The sequence below is a fragment of the Podarcis gaigeae genome (assembly GCF_964106915.1).
Source record: "Podarcis gaigeae genome assembly, chromosome: 13".
Classification (NCBI taxonomy): domain Eukaryota; kingdom Metazoa; phylum Chordata; class Lepidosauria; order Squamata; family Lacertidae; genus Podarcis; species Podarcis gaigeae.
Window position 1 is genome coordinate 14,928,287 of NC_139689.1, and position 6,000 is coordinate 14,934,286.

Sequence of the window (6,000 nt, forward strand, 5' to 3'; positions counted from 1 at the left end):
GACTCAAGCTCACCCCTGTCCTTCACTCAGGATGTTCTCTGAAGTTTGCCCCGCCTCTTATAGTTTCTCCGTATTGCTACGCCCCTCAGGCAGTGATTGACGTCCCAGGCAATAGTCCATTTGAAAGCGCGGGGGGGGGGGCGGCGGAAGCATATGAGCACAAATGTCAATTTGCATATATGCAAATATATGCAAATCTTTGTTACACATCCTAGGAGTCCAAACTGGGAGGACCAGTGGTGCAGATGCTGAGGTTACAGAATTATAAGTTAAATCAGGATATTTTCATTTAAATGCAAAACACATTTTATTGAAATATAAATGCGTACTACGTTTAAAAATAAAAGGTTTGTACTTAGGCATGTGGTTTGCTGCTATGGAACAGGATGTTGTACTAGATGGGCATGATCCAGCCAATCCCTTCTGAAGTTCATTAGGTACGGGGTGATACTATATTCAGGTCAGTTTCTCATGGCAAAGGTAGGGAGCAAAGGCAGAGTTATACAGAATGCCTATTGAGGAATTCATTGTGATCAAAAATCTTGCACGTTTTAATACCAAGAGATACTGACCCAATTAAAAAAAATTCAACCCCCTTTCTCATGTTCTACTAAAAACTAAAAGGTGAAAGCCTGAAAGCTACGCAGAAGTCCAAATATACACCCTACCTATTAAAATGCATAATTTAATTATGCAAATCAAAATGTAACCAAAATGTCAGGTGAGGATCTGAGTTAAACAAGAAAAAAACAATGAGCTAAAGCCAACCAACGAAACTGCAACTTTGTTAAGATGTGAAACAAGGAAGCTACTTATCACCATGTTCTGTTGATGCCAAATGTTAAGCATTAAGTATTATCTTTGTTGAATTATGTGTACGCTGCACTTGTGTATCTTGTTTGCATAGCTTTTGCTAGGCTATATATACTTGCCAGACACAGTGAGGCAGGGTGTAGCTATCGATGATGGCATACTTATCCACAGTGCTATTTTTCCAGAAAAAGAGGTGCCAGAACTCACAATGAACAGCTCTCTTGTTCTCCTATAATGGCAGTGGCACTCATCTGAGAGGTGCCAGAACTGAGTTCCAGTGAGTTCTGGCTGAAAAAAGGTCCACAGTCTGCTGGAGAGGGGTTGTTCCAGCAGCAATTTTGCGACTTTCCATGTCACAGCAATGCTGGCTGGAAACAGGATGGGCCCCTATGCTTTAATAGTGCTTCCAAATTTCATTCATTCAGCCACATTCTGAATACCAAGAGGGCCTGCATGGTGCAAAGGCATTAAATACAGTCACATACCTTGGTTCTTGAACGCCCCAGAACTCGTACGTTTCAGCTCCTAAACCCCCAGGAGCTTCCTGCAGCCAATCAGAAGCCGTGCTTTGGAAGTCGAACGTTTCAGATTCTGTTAGGCTTCCAAGGTACGACTATAACTGCAAAAGTTTCAGGATGAGTTCATGGATCTATATACTGGCTGTTTCCCAAGAAGCTGTGGCCAGTCATGAATTCCCAGGTCATATTGACCATGTGTCTCCCACAGTGGCGTGGGTTGTCAGCACCCGGGCCAAGGCAAGTAATTTGCGCCCCCTAACCCGTGTGAGAGAGAGTGTGTGAGCCAGGTAGGGGCAGAGAGCTGCGAGTGCGAGCGCCCCCCCCCCGATGTTGCACCCGGTGCGGCCGGCCCCCCCTGCACCCCCATGCTACGTCACTGGTCTCACATATACACCAGGGCTCATCCATACTTAACTTTGCTCTGCATTTCTAGGCACAGGTCTGGACTTTCCACTTCTGTGTCTGAGCACTTTTTTTTTGCTAGCACTTTCCCTGCAAAAAACTGCTCTTTACAGCTGAAATGAAGCAAATGGAAATCAGCAAAAAATCTGAATTGCCGTTTGTTCCGATTCAGCATTAAAGAGTGGGTTTTCCTGGGGAAAGCAGTGGGGCAAAGAAGAAGAACAACTCAGGCATCAAGTAGTTGTACGTGCTCCTGTGCCTAGAAAGCACAAGGCAAAAGGTTAAGTGTGGGGGAGCACAGAGTGCAAGTCACTGGGTTCAGTTCCAATATCATCTCAGTCAGTGGCTTGTCAGCTAATAGCTTCCGGTAATTGTCTTAAGATTGCTTCCAGGTGACCTCTTTATTGAGCGCACATGCTGATTCATTTACACCATTTTTGCAAGGAGGATAGTCAACATCAGCGGCTGACTGAACAGCCATTCTGATTTGTTTGTGGGGAAGTTACAGAACTCTGCATCAAAGCAATAGTTACCCCACGCTTTCCAAAGCATTTCCATCTGGTTGATTGGGGTAAGGGAGAGAGGCTTTGTTATGGAAGAGTGCCAAATGAACGTTCAATGTGCAACCAGAATTCCCTGGCATGCGATTGGAATCTCACCCCAAAACAGGGACAGTCTGGAAGTGCTCTGTGTTCCCCAATCAAAAAAGAAGGGAAAACGAAGTCATGGCTGACATGCCACAGCCTTCCTGTGATCATATGATGAAATGGAGATAGCAATCAGCCTATCAGCATTGCTGCAGAAAATAAGTCGCGTGAGAGGAACAGGATGCTTTAATTTCAGCAGGGTATAATTAATTTAAAGCATTAGGAAATGCAATTCACACACACATGCACACCACTTACTGTACAGTTCACATGGAACCATCCTAACCTTCAACAGGACCTCTTGTTCAGAGACCATGTCTGAATTTTTCCATGATAATTTAGGAGAACTATCAACACAGTAACTGTGTGTGGCCAGCGTGATAAAGGAAATAGAGTGGCAGAAGGATACAGTGGGAAGCGGTGGTTTTAAATAACAACAGAGGTTTGACTGACGCGCAAAGGAAGGAAAGAGAGGAGGGAAAGAGACAGTTTCAAACTCTGTTGTGTAAGCTTGTTTTGTGTTAGCTTCTGTGCTGCACACATCTCCGCTATTTCTCCTTGTTGAGATTGGTTTGCTTGCTTGTTTGCTTTTTTATTTTTTAAAAAAACCTCACCATCCTTCCAAGGCTGGATCTAAACATATCAAAGAAGCGTTTCAGTTAAACGCGTTGTAAACTTTGTATGAATAATCGGGTTGGAAAAAATGGAACTCCACAACGGCATCTGGTGTCACCAGTGTTATAATGAATACAGTACACAACACATACTGTATAAAGCCCTTTTTTTTGCCAATGTAGCTGAGTGAGTTCCAAGCCTGCTTTACTCAAACCTCTGCTGTTGCTTAAAACAACAATGTTTGTCTCAGTGTCCCTCCATTAGCTTTCCTCAAACTTCTGTCTTTCTTTGAGTACAGGAAGAAGGTAGATACACTGAAAGGGAAAATTAAGTCTGTTTTAAACTTCTCTGCTGCCTCATATTCCATTGTATCTTCCCACAATATATTTCACTCCAGGAACCACGTATTCTCTTCAACGTGAAGTTCCAGGTTCACAGTACTGTATTAATTTAGGAGAGCTATTTTGTTAACAAACAAACACCCATATACGTACGAAATCCATCAACTGAACTTAAACTGAACAAGCTACTGTAACCGATAGCTTTGCTCTTTATACTATTTATTTATTTATTTCATGAAATTTATATACTGCTTGATTGTAGAAAAAAACTTCTTTACAGAAAGTGTTTTACAAAAAATATAAAGCAGAAGATAAAACAATAAAATGGTCACTAAGAAATTTGCAACTGTAATTTAAAACCTATTTGCAGAGCATAATTCTTTCTGAGATGGAAAATGCAAGATCCCTTTTCATATACAGTGGTAACTTGGTTCTCAAACGCCTTGGTTCCCAAATGCCAAAAACCCAGGAGTAAGTGTTCCGGTTTTCAAATGTTTTTTGGAAGCCGAATGTCCAATGCGGCTGTCAACTATTGTTTCCGGGGCGCTTGCACCAATCAGAAGCTGCACTTGGGTTTTCAAACATTTCAGAAGTCAAACGGACTTCCGGAACGGATTAAGTTTGGCGCCTTTGTTTTTGCTATTTATTTTTGTGGATTTTTCAGTTAATTTGTTTTCTTGACTCTGTGGAAGCCAGTTCAGCTACTGATTGGTTGACTATGTGATTGCGGAAATGGATAAAAGCCCCCCCCCCCCCCATCCAAACAATGACTATCATCAGTGCAGGTAAGAATTTTTTAAAAAATACAGTGGTACCTCAGGTTACATACGCTTCAGGTTACATACTCCACTAACCCATAAATAGTACCTCGGGTTAAGAACTTTGCTTCAGGTTAAGAACAGAAATTGTGCGGCGGCGGCACAGCAGCAGCAGGAGGCCCCATTAGCTAAAGTGGTGCTTCAGGTAAAGAACAGTTTCAGGTTAAGAACGGAGCTCCGGAACGAATTAAGTGCGTAACCAGAGGTACCACTGATTTATTTATTTAATAGTACAGTACATTGATTATTGCTTTCATTTTATGGGTGAATGGTCTTGTTAGATAGTAAAATTCATGTTAAATTGCTGTTTCAAGGGTTGTTTTTAAAAGTCTGGAACGGATTAATCCATTTTGCATTACTTTCCATGGGAAAGTTTTGGAACACTTTGGTTTTGGAACAGACTTCCGGAATGGATTAAGTTTGAGAACCAAGGTACCACTGTAGACAGATGCAAGACTGACTCCACTTTGATTTGCTTGATTCAAGTTATACAATGCTTGCTAGAAACTTTTTGAGCCACAGGCAAGCCAATAAGAGAGGTGCTGTTGCTTCTATAGGATGGTTAAGCATACATTTACGTATTAAGAAGTCTATGCTGGGACGTGGGACTTGCTGATCAGAAGGTTGGCGGTTTGAATCCCTAGGACTTGCCGATCAGAAGGTTGGCGGTTCGAATCCCCGCCACGGGGTGAGCTCCCATTGCTTAGTCCCAGCTCCTGCCCTCCTAGCAGTTCACAAGCACGTCAAGGTCAAGTAGATAAATAGGTACCGCTCCGGCGGGAAGGTAAACGGCGTTTCCGTGCACTGCTCTGGTTCGCCAGAAGTGGCTTAGTCATGCTGGCCACATGACCCGGAAACTGTACGCCGGCTCCCTCGGCCAATAAAGCGAGATGAGCGCCGCAACCCCAGAGTCAGCCACGACTGGACCTAATGGTCAGGGGTCCCTTTACCTATAGGAAATGGTTGGCTATTGTGAGAACATTTTATTGTTTACATGACTGTATAAAAGGGGTTCAGAAAACCCCAACTTGTGATGCAGCTCTGAACAAGCTTTTCTGATAGCTTGTCTCACTGTCATCTTTCTTGTCTGCAGCTTGATATTAAAATCTATTCTACGTCCATTTGAAAGATGTGCTTTCTGGTCTCTCATCGTTGCTGGGACGAAGTGACTTGGCTGTGCCCGGATCTCAGGTGGACTTTTGCCCACATCACTTCTAACACCTGGCTGCCCTATCACATCCATGCCACTGAGCCCAGCCCCTTGCCTGCCCTCCCTTTGGCCACCATGGCACATGGCTATTGGCTTGGCACATCTGGCACCACTGGCTCCGTCCCACTGCAATTCCAGCTCAGGGACACTGTGGACGCAATTAAATGACAGGGCAGTTTTGTTTGCTCTTGTGAAAGGCATTTCCCTCCCTTTAATGTTAATGTCTTCTTTTGTAAAACAAATTGCCAACCCATATCATGATCCACTATCTTTGTTGACTTAGGTTTCCTCAGTTTAGCAAGCAAGATATTATATAAGGCTGAATAAATAACACGAGAGCACAATCTCGCTGGCAGTGTGCTGCATGATAAGGGGGTCGTCGAACTTTTCCTGAAATTGCAGATTAGGATCATGTTTTCTTAACTTTCTCTTGGCTAAATCGGAATATGCATTCTTCCCATAATCACCCAATCTTGCTTCCATAACCTCCAGCTCTATTAAAAAGTTAGATGTGAGGTCAATCTTTGGCCGACCTGGTTCCCCTTCATAATGTAGGTATGGTATAGGTGCAACCTTGAATTCTGGCCTGGCCAGTAGCACTATTTCAGTTAACAAATGTCTTGGTGGCACAGAGAA